Source organism: Cetorhinus maximus, chromosome 32, assembly GCF_964194155.1.
Source record: "Cetorhinus maximus chromosome 32, sCetMax3.hap1.1, whole genome shotgun sequence".
Classification (NCBI taxonomy): domain Eukaryota; kingdom Metazoa; phylum Chordata; class Chondrichthyes; order Lamniformes; family Cetorhinidae; genus Cetorhinus; species Cetorhinus maximus.
The window spans coordinates 12,702,779-12,717,704 of record NC_135910.1 but is presented as its reverse complement, the minus strand read 5'-3'; the positions used below and the strand labels follow the sequence as shown (position 1 = coordinate 12,717,704).

The window sequence follows — 14,926 nt, the reverse complement described above, 5'->3', positions numbered from 1 at the left end:
GCGCGTCCCCGATGCAATATTTGGAAGGCATCGGGCGGATTGCATTCGAAATAAACATTGATCCTCAACAATAAAATGCAAATGTGCAGGTTGGGCGAGTGTTGTGTGTGATCGTGTGCGCGCACCGGATAGGTGGGGGGGGAAGGCGAAAGGAGAGACGCGCGCTCCCGCCTCTCTCTCGGGGGCGAGCGTGAGGGCGCGCGCCCGAGCCAGCCTGTCACTGTGTTGTGAGCAGAAGGAAGGGTTTTGCACCGAGAGGCAGGAGGAGGATTTGGGCGGAGGGAGAGGGAGAGTGAGTGGAGTGAGTGTGAGTGGAGTGAGTGAGTGTGAGTGGAGTGAGTGCAGCAAACTCCCGGAGTGAGAGGGGGGAGTTTGCACCGCCCCGGCCAGTGCCCGGTGCAGCCGGTGATGCTGGAGAGTCTCCCCCCCGGGGCTGCGGAGCGCTGTGTGCCGGCCAGAGCAGCGGGAGCGCAGCGGGGGGAATGGAGAGAGCGGCCAGCGCTGCTGCCGGCGCCGGGAATCAGAGCTGGAGGACGGGGCAGCAAGGGTGAGTGAGAACTGGCAACTGGCAGCCTGGGGTCCGGGGAGAGGAGGGAGGGAGGGAGGGAGGGGACTGGACTGGCGGGGGAGGGGGGAGGAACAGAGGGAATGAGAAATTGTGGCAAAGAGGGAATGAGAAACTGGAGAGAGACAGAAACTGTGATTAAAGGGGGGGGGACTGAGAAACTGGAGAGAGAGAGAGAAACTAGGGGAAGAGGGAATGAGAAACTGCAGAGAGAGAGAAACTGGAGGAAGAGGGAATGAGAAACTGGAGAGAGAGAAACTGGGGGAAGAGGGAATGAGGAACTGGAGAGAGAGAAACTGGGGAAAGAGGGAATGAGAAACTGGAGAGAGTAAGTAGGGAAAGAGGGAATGAGAAACTGGGGGAAGAGGGAATGAGAAACTGGAGAGAGTGAGTAACTGGAGAAAGAGGGAATGAGAAACTGGAGAGAGAGAGTAACTGGAGAAAGAGGGAATGAGAAACTGGAGAGAGAGAGAGTAACTGGAGAAAGAGGGAATGAGAAACTGGAGAGAGTAACTGGAGAAAGAGGGAATGAGAAACTAGAGAGTGTAACTGGAGAAAAAGGGAATGAGAAACTGGAGAGATAGAGAGTAACTAGGGAAAGAAGGAATGAGAAACTAGAGAGAGAGAAACAGAAAAGGGGGAATGAGAAACTGAAGAGAGAGAAACTGGGGAAAGAAACTCAAGAAAGAGAGAATGAGAAACAGGAGAGAGAGAGAAACTGTGGAAAGAGGGAATAAGCAATGAGAAGTGAGAGAGAGGGAGAGAAACTGGGGAAAGAGGGAATGTGAAACTTGAGAGAGAAACTGAAAAGAGGGAATGAGAAATGAGAGAGAGGGAGAGAAACTGATAAAGGGGAGTGAGAAACTGGGGAAGAGGGAGTGAGAGGAAAGAGGGAATGAGAAACTGGAGAGAGAAACTGTGAAAAGAGGGAACAGGAAATTGGAGAGGGAATGTGTGAAAGAGAGAAACTGAAGAGGGAACGAGAAATTGGAGAGAGAAACTGAAGATAGGAATGAGAAATTGGGGAGAGAGAAACTGGGGAAAGAGGGAATGAGAAATTGGAGAGAGAGAAAAATTGGGGAAAGGGGGAATGAGAAACTGGGGAAAGAAGGAACGGGAAATTGGAGAGGGAACGAGGGAGAAACTGAAGAGGGAATGAAAAATTGGAGAGAGAAACTGAAGAAAGGAATGAGAAATTGTGGAGAGAAACTGGGGAAAGAGGGAATGAGAAATTGGAGAGAAACTGGGGAAAGAAGGAATGAGATATTGGAGAGAGAGAAACTGGGGAAAGAGGGACTGCGAAATTGGAGAGAGAGAAACTGGGGAAAGAGAATGAGAAACTGGAAAGGGGGAATGAGAAACTGGAGAGAGATAGAAACTGTGAAAAGAGGGAATGAGAAATTGGAGAGAGAAACTGTGGAAAGAGGGAATGAGAAATTGGAGAGAGAAACTATGAAAAGAGGGAACAAGAAATTGGAAAGAGAAACTGAAAAGAGGGAATGAGAAATTGGAAAGAGAAACTGTGAAAAGAGGGAATGAGAAACTGTGAAAAGAGGGAACAAGAAATTGGAGAGAGAAACTGTGAAAAGAGGGATTGAGAAACTGGAGAGAGGGAATGTGCAATTGGAGGGAGAAACTAGGGAAAGAGAATGAGAAATGGGTAAAGAGAAAAACTAGGGAAAGAGGCAGTGAGAAATTGGAGAGAGATCAACTGGGGAAAGGAGGAATGGGAAACTGGGAAAAGTGAAAGAAACTGGGAGGAAGGGGGAACATGAAACTCTGAAAGAGGGAGCGAGAAATTGGGAAAGGGAGGGAGAAGCTGGGGAAAAGAGGAATGAGAAATGGGAAAGGCCATGAGAAACTGAGGGAAGAGAGAAACTTAAGGAAAGAGGGAGTGAGAAACTGGGGGAAAAGAGATACAATCTGGGCAAGAGGGAATGTTCAACTGGGGCAAAGACAGAAACTGGGGGACAGAAGCTTCAGAAAAGAATGATGAGAGATGGGGAAACTGGGAATGAGAGAGGGGGAATGGGATGAGAGAGTGAAAACTGGGATAAAGTGGAAATGAGAAGAATGGAGAGGAGATTGAAAGCTGGAGAAATAAAGAGAATCTGTGAGAAAGAGGGTTAAGAGAGGAATAGAGGGGGGAGAGAAAATGGGGATATGTTTGAGAAGCTGGGAAAATAGAATGAAGATGGGGATTTATGGGGGGGGTGAAGGGAATGGGGGGAAGAGGTGAATTAGGAGCTGAGAGAGAAAGTTGGTGAAAGTGGGGGAGAGAGAATGAGAAGAAACTGAGAGAAAGGAGGAGTAACATTGGGAATGAGGAGAAAAGAGAAAAATGGGGTACGAGAGGAACTGAGGGGGAGAAAGGGAACTGGGACGAGGAGAAACTGGATGTAGAATTGAAATAAAAGTCTAGGCAATGGGAAAATAATGGTGAGTCAGACAGTTGGGGCTGAAGGTAGCTGAAGTGGAATTAATGACAGTAAATTTATTCCAACATGGGAAATTGGTGTTGAGCGAGAAGATGAGAGTGGGAAGGGAGCAGACTGGTGGAAGTGAAGGGTGGAAAAGATTGTGAATCCCCAAGGAGTAAGATAAACAGAGGCTTTAACGGAGGATGATAGCAGATACCATCCAAATGCAGGAGTGTGTGCCTGAAATATTATCAGGAAGGAGATGGAGGGAGGCTTAGGGAGGAATTAAGGACAAGCAAGCGAGCAAAAAAAATTAGAGGAAGACATGGAGAAAGAAAGTGAAGGTCACAGAGAATAGGGGGGGGGAGGGAAAATGTACAACGGCAATGAAAAAAAACAGTAAAAAGCAAGAGTTAATATCTTAGTTCCAACAGTATTATTGCATACTTGACCACATAAGGGTCAAAGGTAAAAGTGTGACCTTTGACCTGGAGTTATTAGCTTCCAAGCAGTTTCCAGTTTTGTTCAACAAATACGGTTTCACTATTCTGCTCTTTTTTTTTGTCAGAATTAGTTCGCTGGGGAATTTCATATAAAAAGATGTTGTACCAGATCAAAGCCGAGGAGTTCCTTTAGTTATGTATTTGAAATCGGTGCTTGTTATTGGGGCCAAGTTGGTATGATCAGTTAGAGTTCCTTTAACATGATATCTTCACAGTTCCCCTGTGCATGTTTTGAAAAATGCAACACGTTTGACAAAACGGTTTTGTATTTAAATGTGCTGTTGATCTGAAATGTACAACGTCGTGTTTTGGTTGGTGTACAATTAAGGAGCTAACTCTAAATATTGGTGTGTGGACGAAAGACAAAAGGGGGAGTTTTCTCTGTCTTAACACTGCGGTTGACTCTCTTTTCTCCCCTTTCAAGCAAGGTTTCTTTTACATAAAATGGAAATGGTTTGAGGGGTTACTTTGCAAGGTGAGCAACCTGCTTGAGATTGTGGAGCTGCGGCTTGTGTGTGTGACGGGAAAACCGTGCGAGGCTTTTGGGGAGGGGAAGGAGAAATAAAGCAGGGACGTGGGTTTGATGTGGTCAACGCTTCTAGGAAGCCAGTACTGGCGCAATGGGCTGAATGGCCTCCTGCTTCTGTGGTGTAAGATTCTACAATGAGGAGCGGTTCGGGGAAGCACTGGATCAAAGGAGGATAGGGCTTGCATAGTGCATGAATGGGTTTGTTCATGCTGGGGACGCGGGGAGAGATATGCAGCACACATTTTCCCCATCACCAGTGCACCTCTTGGTCCTCTCCAGCATCACAGCCTCTTGTAGGTGTGCAGTTTGGCTGTCCTTGCAGTATGCGAACCGGCTGCAGTTAAAGAGACCGCAGCGTGTGCACTGTACGTGTACAGGAGCTGACACCTGGAGAGAAGAGAGAGAGAGAGAGAGGGAGGGAGTGACACAGACAGACATACATGAGCCGGACAGTTGCCAGCAGGGAGTGAATCGTTCCATCTTGGTCCTTTTTGCACACACAGGAACTGACAGAGGTTGAGTTAATGGTCAATTTCTTTTTTTTTATATGTAACTGGATGTATTACTGTTCCTTGTTTAAAGCTGTGTGCTTTTATTTCAGGTCTGTTGAATGTCTGTCGGTACTTTTTGCTGCTTTTTTTTTTAATTAGCTTTCCTTCAGAAACTTTTTTTTCCCCTCATATTTAAACTGCATTTGCAATAGCCAGACAATTATGACTTGAGCTCTCTTTTTTTTTAAAGCTGTGTTTAGTGGAGGAGGTTTGTGAAGCTGCAGTTGGGAAAGAACCCAGAACTGAATACACAAAACTGCTGGAGACGAGGAACAGGCGAGGAGCCCTGTCCCGGTTAATATTGCAGCCTCTGAGGTTCTTCCACCAGACAAGACAATAAATGCGTTTCTCTCTCTCTCTCTCTCTCCCTTTCCCAAAGCCTTGTGGTATTCTGAGGCTTTCGGTATTGCTGTTCCCCACCTTCCTTCAACAGCGTTGAAGTCAGCCACCTTCGATTAGGAATCGTTTCTGTTTTTTTTACTGAATTTATGCCTCTGTGGGAAAGTTAGGGGGGGAGGAACGTGGAAAATGCTCGGATGTGTTGGATTAATAAGAGGCTGAGAGTGGGGGGTGGGGGGGAGGGGGGGAAGGAGAAATAAGGTTTCAATTCTAATTCAGTTTTAGAATCTGACAGCACAGAAAGAGGCCATTTGGCCCATCGTGCCTGTTCTGGTACCCCCTCTCCCCCCCCCCATCCTTTTTCACCATTGCTGGCCCTCCCTACAGCTGAGCTGGGTCTAAACCCCATAATTTCTTCCCCCAAACCCCTCCGCCCCTCTCTCCTTTTTAAAAAGAATTTCCCTCAAACCCACCTCCTTTGAGTCACTTGTACTTAATAGTATCAGCTTGTGGTGGCCGAGTGTCCAATTTTGTGACCCCAGGGGGGGGTTCTTGTGAAATGGCCATGTTTACAATGTTAAGGGTTCTACATAGATGCAGGTGGTTGTTGTTGTTTGCAAGAGTTATTTAACTGGTTCCACCCTCCCCTCCCACTCGTCCCTGCCAATATTCCTTTTGCATCTATTTTATCCGATTCCTTTTTTTTTTGGTGTTGTTGCTGCAAGTTAAGCGTCGAGTCTGCTTCCCCACTGCCCCTTTCCGGATCACAGCAGCTCCCTGGAATATTATTTTCACGGTATGTTTGTCGTTTTAGGAGTTGCATTTCTGGGAGATTGGGTGGGACTCTGGTCGGTTTTCAGCTTTCACCCAGGAAAGGAGCGAGGGGAACCAGCGAGTATCACTTGTCAACCAAAAACAAAAAACAACGAGGGATTTCACCGCAGGAGGCCATTCAGCCCCTCCAGCCTGTTCTGCCCCTCAGTCGGAGCGCGGCTGGACCCTGCTCCGTTCATGTTTTGCCCACCCACCCTTCTTCAGACCCCCACCGATGCATCTCCACATTTCTCTCTCTATCTCTTTTGGCCCCAGTGTCAGAGTTAAACTGTCCAGTCGAGCCTGCCCGCCTCGCTAGCCTGCAAACAACGCTTGGACTGGGCCAACACTTTTGCAGACCCCAACCCCCTCCCCAAGCTCAGGTGGTTGTTAAATATGAAAAAAAAAATACGCCTTTGAGAAATGACTGGATGGGCTTTTGCAAACATCCTGCAGGTTCTGAAAGAGGCAAAAGGGGGCGGGCTGGGTGGGGTAGAAATAAGCAGGTCAAACTGCTCATTAACCTCCCTCCCCACCCCCAGAATAGATTTCCTCTTTGTGGGCTGGTAGGCTTTGGAGAGGGACCACCTCTGGTGGTTCAGGTCCGCTTTGTAGAGCAAATGAGATGGAAATGCAGCCCAGCTGAGGAGAAGTGCCACTCAGATATCCCCCCCTCCTTGGAAAATGGACTGGGAGACACCAGGGGGAAAACAAAACAGGAACTTGCGTTTAAATGAAACTCATCCAAGCCTGTAGTTTTAAAGTAGTCGCTATCATAATGCAGGGAACTTGGCAACTGCTTTTTTTTTGTTGGTGAGATCTTGCTGTGCACAATGTGCCAGGAGACCAAATAACCTGTTGGTTGTCCGCTAAATATTGGCCAGGCCTCTGGGGAGAATGCTTCTTCGGAATAGTGCTGTTACGTGCATCTTACGAGGGTTGGCAGGGCCTTGGTTTAACATCGCAGCCGGAAAGATGGCACCTCCGACAGTGCAGCACCCCCCCCCCATTCACTGCTGCACTGGAGTGCGGTCTTGACTTTTGCGCACTGCTCTCTGGAGCGGGACTTGAACCCACGAGCTCCTGACTTGAGAGGAAGGAGTGCTGCTCACTGAGTCATGGCGGGTAAGCGGAGCTGTACCACAGGAGTTGGGTTAAGTGGTAGGTGGCCCTCGGAGGTTAGGATTAATTCATTGTGAGACTGGAACGGGGGGGTGGTATCTTAATGTGTAGTTGTCCAGGTGCCCGGTTTTCTCTTGGGGAGGGGAGCTTTCAATACGTCCAGTGGGCTCCTGGCCTCAATCTCAGATGTAGCAGAACACTTGGTTTTTTGTTTAACCCCTTTCATTCCCGCTCTGGGAGGTTTCCTGGTGCAGTGGGTAGTGTCCCTACCTCTGGTCCAGAAGCCCCGGGTTCAAATCCCCACCAGCACTTGTTGGCCATGGATGGAGCGATCACGGCACAGTTCAACAGGCTGGTAATCAGCCCAGGAATCCTTCGACTGTTTCCTTATTCCCTAAAAGTGAACACACAAATGTACCGATTAGGAGCAGGAGTAGGCCATTCGGCCCTTCAAGCCTGCTCTGCCATTCAATAAGATCAAGGCTGATTGGATTGTAACCTCCTGCCTACCCTCCAATAACCTTTCACCTCCCCCCCCCTATTTGTTAATCAAGAATCTATCTCAATGAAAGCAAAATACTGCGGATGCTGGAAACCTGAAACAAAAACAGAAAATGCTGGAAAAACTCAGCAGGTCTGACAGCGTCTGTGGAGAGAAAGACAAAGTTAACGTTTCGAGTCCATATGACTCTTCTTCAGAATCTATCTAGCTCTGCTTTAAAAGTATTCAAAGACTCTGCTTCCATCGCCTTTCGAGAGAGAGAGTTCCAAAGACTCACGACCCTTTGAGAGAAAAAAAATTTCTCCCCACCTCAGTCTTGAATGAGCGACCCCTTATTTTTAAACAGTGACCCCCTAGTTCTAGATTCTCCCACAAGAGGAAACATCCTCTCCACATCCACCCTGTCGAGACCCCTCAGGACCTTAAAGGTTTCAATCAAGTCGCCTCTCACTCTTCTAAATTCCAGTGGATACAAGCCTAACCTGTCCAGCCTTTCCTCATAAGACAACCCACTCATTCCTGGTATTAGTCTAGTAAACCTTCTCTGAACTGCTTCTAACGCATTTACATCTTCCTTTAAATAAGGAGACCAGTACTGTACACGACACTCCAGATGTGGCCTCACTAGTGCCCTGTACAACTGAAGCATAACCTCCCTACTTTTGTATTCAGTTCCCCTCACAATAAAGTGTGTGTGAAGATATGCTTCTCGTCATGGCCATGTGGGGTTAATTGGACGGGAGCAGGGAGTTTGCAAGGGATATTATAAAGGGTTAATCAGAATAACTGTTGCCACGCTTCACTTTATTAAGTTGGTTGTTGGCCATGTTTCTGTCTTTTCAAACGTTTCTTTGTAATTTGTGAAATAAATGCAATCGTATTTCTTCAAAACAAATAATGGCCAAGTGGTGCCAAGCTTGGGGTTGTGGACTGTTGGATGAAGGGAAGAAGGAAATGAAAGCTGATGAACATACTATCTTGTTTAATATTGCTTAAAGCACACTGCAGTTCTATAAGACGTGCCTGCTAATGGTGATATTTGTAGTGACAATCAAGAACGTAACAGACAAAAGGAAGATGGATAGAGGGCGATGTGATTTGCCATGCATGCCAATAAACTAATTTCTTTTACATATTTCTTGTTTAGAAGAATGAGAGGTGATCTTATTGAAACATAAAATTTTGAGGGGGGACTTGACAGGGAGGATGCTGAGAGGATGTGTCCCCTCGTGGGGGAGTCTAGAATTAGGGGGCACAGTTTCAGAATAAAGGGTCTCCCATTTAAGATGGAGGTGAGGAGGAATTTCTTCTCTGAGGGTTGTTAATCTGTGGAATTCTCTTCCCTAGAAAGCAGTGGAGGCTGGGTCATTGAACATATTCAAGGCCGAGTTAGAGAGATTTTTGATTTACAAGGGAGTCAAAGCAGGAAAGTGGAGTTAAGGCCATGATCAGACCAGCAATGATCTTATTGAATGGTGGACAGGCTCAAGGGGCTGAATGGCCAAAGCCTTCTATTTACTATGCTCTTATATTTGTAACATTTTTTTGAGAGGTTTTCTGCTTTATCATTGGTTGTATTTTTAACCCTTTAAACTCACCACCTCTTGACGCTGGCAAAGCAAAAGGTATTTATGTTGCTTATAACCTCTTTAGCCCAATGCCAGAGACCCCAGGGACCACCAAAACGTGATTTCTGCCCCTCCACCCCAGGCTAGTGCATTCTCTACTTGTCAATTAGACATCAGCTGTGGCTCAGTGGGTAGCATTATTGCCTCTGAGTCACAAGGTCATGAGTTCAAGTCCCACTCCAGGACTTGAGCACATAATCTAGGCTGACGTTCCCCACAGCGGGACTGAAAGACTGCCACACTGTCAGAGGTGCGATGAGATGTTAAATGAAGGCTCTGTCTGCCCTGGATGCAAAAGACACCTTGGCAGTCTTCTGGGGAAGAGCAGAGGAGTCACCCCCCCCAGTGTTTATTAACATTAAAATGGATTATTTGGCGATTTATCACATTGCTGTTTGTGGGATCTTGCTGTGCGCAACTTGTTTGCCACATTTCTGACATTACAACACGTGACCATGTGGAGAGACTGGGGAATCTGGGATTGTTCTCCTTAGAGCAGAGAACGTTAAGGGGAGATTTAATAGAGGTGTTCAAAATGATGAAGCGTTTTGCTAGAATAAATAGGGAGAAACTGTTTCCAGTGGCAGGAGGGTCAGTAACCATAAGACACAGATTTAAGATGACTCTCAAAAGAACCAGAGATGAGAGGAGGAGATTTTTTCTTTTAACGTAGTGAGTTACGATGAGCAAGCACTGCCTGAAAGGGTGATAGGTTCAACAGTAAATTTCAAAAGTGGATTGGACAAATACCTGAAGGGGAAACTATGCAAGGGGCTGGGTAGAGGACAAGGGAGTGAGAAATATTGGGATAGCTCTACCAAAGATCCAGCACTAGAATTCAATGGGTGGCATGTCTGTCTTTTGTGCTGTATCGTTCCATGAAACAATTTTAACTCTGTCAATACCGAAAACAATCTCCAGTTTCTGAAGCAACCAACTCCCTTTCTCCGCAGCATAAGAGTGCGGTCCGATTCCTCACCAAGCTAATTCCTTGCAGACTGATGGCTGTTCGTAAAATCCAAGCCGGCGGCTGAAGTCAAAACCAAGACACAGAGCTTTTCTTCTTTACTGAGAGAGTTTATTGACTTTGTTCAGTCTCTCAGCTCTCCCCTCTCACACCCAGTGTCCCAGCTATCTCCTATTTATACGTGCTCAAAGTACTTCATTAAACAAAGCGCTTCACCTGTGTATCCTAACAATATAGTTAACATATCTTTAACAATGGCGATGTTAGAACAAAAGGCTGCCATATTAAAACAAAAAAAGAATGTTTGCCTTGTTGGAGCGCACGAGAGGGAAGAAAAGACCAAGTGGAACGGGTTGGGTTGATTTTTTCTTTTAGATACTGGTTTTGACACTGCATGGAACAAGCTAAGGGCCGAATGGCCTACTCCTGTTCCAATAACTATTACGATCGGCTAGATTGCCGTTTGAAAGAGTTGGCACAGAATTGATGAGCCAAACAGAAAGACTTGTGTTTATAATTGCACAGTTCACAAGCCCAGGATGTCCCAAAATGCTTTATCGCCAATGGAGTAGGTTTGAAGTGTAGTCACCATTGCAATGTAGGAAACACAGCAGCCTGCTGTGCACAGCAAGATCCCGCAAACAGCAACCTGGTAATAACCAGATAATCTGTCTTTGTGATGTCGATCTGAGGGCTAAATGTTGGGCAGGACACCAGAGGGGAGCGCCCCTGCCCCTTTTTTTGATGTACTGGCGTGGGATCTTTAGGTCCACCTGAGAGGGCAGACGGGGCCTCGGTTTGGTGTCCTATTCAAGAGACAGCATCTTCAACAGTTCAGCACTCCGTCAGTACCGCACTGGAGTGTCAGCATAGACTTTTTGTGCTCAATTCATGAAGTGGGACTTGACGCGCAACTTTTTGACTCCCGAGTGCTAGCCACTGAGGCACGCTGACACATGCCTGCCTCTGTGCTGTACTCATCTGTGATTCTATAATAATCGTTTCATTATAAAATAATATTTTATTACGATAATGTATTAGGGTGAATGGCCTATTCCTGTTCCTGTAATTCTGATGGATTCCTATGTTCCTGTAATTCGACAGATTCCAGGGGTAATACTTGCTGATTTATTGCTAGACATAGTTTCTCTGCAGAGGAATAAAGCAAATCTGAAAGATATGATTTAAATTTTACTTTCAGACTATTGGAATCACGCCTGGAACCAATATTCGAATTCCTGTATTATTGCACATTACATTTTTTTAAATGAAAACAGGTTAGAATTCTCCAGTTCTCCAGCTTCCTCATATAGTTAAACCCTGGTGAAGCATATCCTTGAGGCTATCCATCACATCTTTAGGCATCTTCTTCTTGTTTTACTTTGGAGATGGAGGGGTGGGGGTTGGGGGGGGGCGGAATCTTTTGTCAAGTCCAATTTTTTTTAATCCTCTTTCCAGCTCTCTTGTCTGTATGAATTTAGGTTGTCAACTCTGGGGTTGGGTGTGCTCCCAGAGGCTTCCCACCACCCTACCCCCTGGCTACTGTCATAAGCCACCTGACAAGCCCACCCATGGCATTCCTCCTTCCTGATTGGATGGTGCTTGACTGTCAGTCCAATGGCCATCTCCAATATTCTTATGACTAATCCAATGACCAATCAAAAATATTTGTGTACCAATAGGCTGGATTTTACCAACTCCCAGTGGGGGTGGGGGGGGGGGGTCCCGTAAAATAGTGCAGGATATTGGGGGGTGGTGTGCCTGTCATCTTGGCATTGCCCTGTGATTTTGCTATAGGGTGATGGGGAGGGGAGGTGGAACACAGCCTATAGGCTGGTTGAGTTAATTATGTGGACCCATTCCCGTCATCATTAATATTTTACTATGAACCCTGGCAGCCTCGGGGTGGGGGTGGTTGCCCCTCCTATTTGGGCACTATTCCCCAGCTCTCGCCACAGTAGTTGAGGCGGGATCATCCCTGGCTTTCCAGCCGCCCCCCAACCACCACCCTTACCACCCTTACAAAATCCTGCTGCATTACTCTCTATAATTTTTCTCCCAGGCTTTCTTTGCAGCAGCAGTGTCCAGAAGATAATTCTTCAATCCCTGGAGACATCAGGACAATCCTGGAGGCCTGGCAAGCTGATTCAGGAGCGTCTTTTCCCTATCTTGTGTGTTTATTCAGGGCATTGCTGGCCAGGCCAGTATTTGTTGCCCATCCCTAATTGCCCTTGAGGTTGTGATGGTGGGCTGCCGCCTTGAACCCCTGTGGTCTGTATGCTGAAGGTGCTTCACAGCCCTGTTAGGTAGGGAGCTCTAGGATTTTGACACAGTGCCAATGAAGGCATGGACATATATTTCCAATTCTGGATGATGTGTTACTGTTGCAATCACAGAATTTTAACTGCACAGAAGGAGGTCATTTGGCCCATCATGTCAAAACCGGCTCTCCAAATGAGTAGTATGACCCAGTGCCACTGCCCTGCCTTTTCCCCGTACCCTTGCACAATCCTGCCCACAATGAAGTACATGTCCTAGTTGTAAGTGAAAGCAGCTGTTCCTAACTGGGGAACGTTTAGGGCATTATTCTTAAATATATATAAGAACTGGTTTCCATCTGTGTGGGGAGAGGAAAAGGGAGTTCTTGTTCTGTGTTCTTGTTAGTTTCATAAATAAACCTATGTTCAGGAAAAAACTGGCTCTAGATTTCTCCTTGACTCAGCAAATGATAACACGGTTTGTGACTTGGAGGAGGTGGTGTTCCCATCCATGTGCTGTTCTTCTAGATGGAGATCACGGGGTTGGGGAAGTGTTCTTGAGGAAGGGAGCTGCTCAGGTGGTGACATCTCTCTGATACTCTGCTTGCCATGGGTTTAGGCAGTGTCCCCCCATTGAATAAGATACATTTATAGGGATTGAAATAGAAAATTAAAGTCTGGTTGTGAGTCTTGGTGAGACCACACATGGAGAACTGTGTTCCATTTTGGTCTCCTTATCTCAGGAAGGATAAAACTTGCAGGGAAAGTTCACCGGATTGATTTCTGGGATGAGAAGATTATCCTAAGAGGATAACCCAGGCTTATATTCCCTAGAATTGAGAACTAATTGAAACACATAAAATTCTTAAGGGACTTGCCAGGGCAGATATTGGGAAAATATTTCCCCCTGTTGGAGAGTCCAGAAGTAGGAATCACATTCTCAGAATAAGGGATCGGTCATTTAGGACTGAGGTGAAGAGAAATTTCTTCACTCAAAAGGTTGTGAAACTTTGGAATCCTCTACCCCAGAAAGCATTGGATGCTCTGTTGTCGGGTATATTCAAGACTGGAGTCGATCAATTTTTGGGTGTACAGGGAATTAAGGGATATAGGGATAGTGCAGGAAGGTGGATATGAAGTACGAGGCTGGATTGTATGGCAGAGCAGACTCGCAAAGGCCTACCTCCTGCCCCCATTTCTTGCATTATGCTCCGATTCCAACCCAGCCGAATTCTGGACAGTGATTCGAATTATAAACCTTTGCTTTTTTTTTTAATATTCGTTTATGGGATGTGGGCTAGGTCAGCATTTATTGCCCATCCCTAATTGCCCTTGTTCGGAGGGTATTCAAGAGTCAACCACATTGCTGTGGGTCTGGAGTCACAAGTAAGGACAGACCAGGTAGGGACAGCAGATTTCCTTTCCTAAAAGGCATTAGTGAACCAGATGGATTTTTATGATTGTCATCAGACTTTTAATTCCAGATTTTTATTGAATTCAAACTTCACCATCTGTCATGGTGGATTTGAACCCAGGTCCCCAGAGCATTACCCTGGTCTCTAGAATACTAGTTAGTGGCAATACCACTATGCCACACACCTTCCCTATTTTCAGCAAAACGGAATAGGAAATGTTTACCAAATTAAAATGTGACCATAAAAAGGAAGTAAGATTTATGGAGAAGAAGCCTATGCCATACTCAACATATAGAGGCACCTTGTCTCTGTGATGTAATCTGCATCGCTTGTACCCGCGTCGGACCAAACAGGACCTACAGGATTCAATTAGGGCCAAAAAGACATCCCGGGATTTGTGTGTGTCAGTGTGAAGGTCTTACTTTTGTAAAAGTAAGGTCGTCACACGGCTGATAAGCACACTTGTAACGCGAAATAAAATCAAAGTCCCGGCAAACTCAGCAGACCTGTGGACGGAGAAACAGAGTGGACGTTTGGTGTCCAGTGTGACTGTTCAAGAGGAGTCGTATTGGACTCAGTGTTGACTCTGTCTCTCTCTCTCCACAGATGCTGCCAGACCTGCTGAGATTTTCCAGCATCCGCAGTATTTTGCTTTTATGATTATAATGTGCATGTTTGAAATCAGATATTGACATTTTTAGTGCTTGTAAGTTATTTGTTCGACTTGAAAATGGCAGATTATTTTATGAATGGAGCAGCTGTTGCTCTCATTGTCTCTGGCTGTCTGTCTTTCTCTTGTGCATGACCTTCTCCGTTTCTGTGTCTGTGCTTCACTGTGTGCTTTTCTGTTTGTGTGTGTGTGTGTGTGTGTGTCTGTAAGCTTCTCCTCTATTAAGCTCCCGCTCTGTCTTTTTCTCAGTCTGTGTCCTTTTTGACTTCTGGTTTTTGTGTGTTTGTCTCTAGATAGCCCTGTCTCTGTCTCTTCCTATATATCTCACTCTTACTTTCAATCTCTCTCTCTCTCACTCTCTGTCTGATGACAAGGTTCAAGTGATTTCCTCGCCCCGCTGCACTCTGCGCAGAATGATTTTTCAGTCAGACTCTGCTTTTCAAACAGGAGTCTCACTTTCCCTTTACGTTCATGGTGACTTGAGCTAAAGATCTGAGGAATATATTATAAAGAAAAACAAGACGGAACTTGCACCTTTCACAACCTCAGGATTTTTATTTCTATGTGGGATTAGGCTGGATAATTCTATTTCGGTCGGCACAGCTACAATGGGCTGAATGGCCTCCCTCGGTGCCATAATATTT

At 46.1% G+C, this 14,926-nt stretch overlaps 1 protein-coding gene across 1 annotated transcript in view; it reads left to right on the top strand.

Annotated features, from left to right (window-relative positions):
* The first annotated feature begins 206 nt into the window (after positions 1-206).
* npas1 (neuronal PAS domain protein 1) overlaps positions 207-14,926 on the top strand; it is a 414,556-nt gene continuing 399,836 nt past the window's right edge. The window contains exon 1 of the mRNA XM_078533317.1: positions 207-547. The gene's annotated coding sequence lies outside the window, so the exon portion shown is untranslated. The remainder of the gene's footprint in view (positions 548-14,926) is intronic.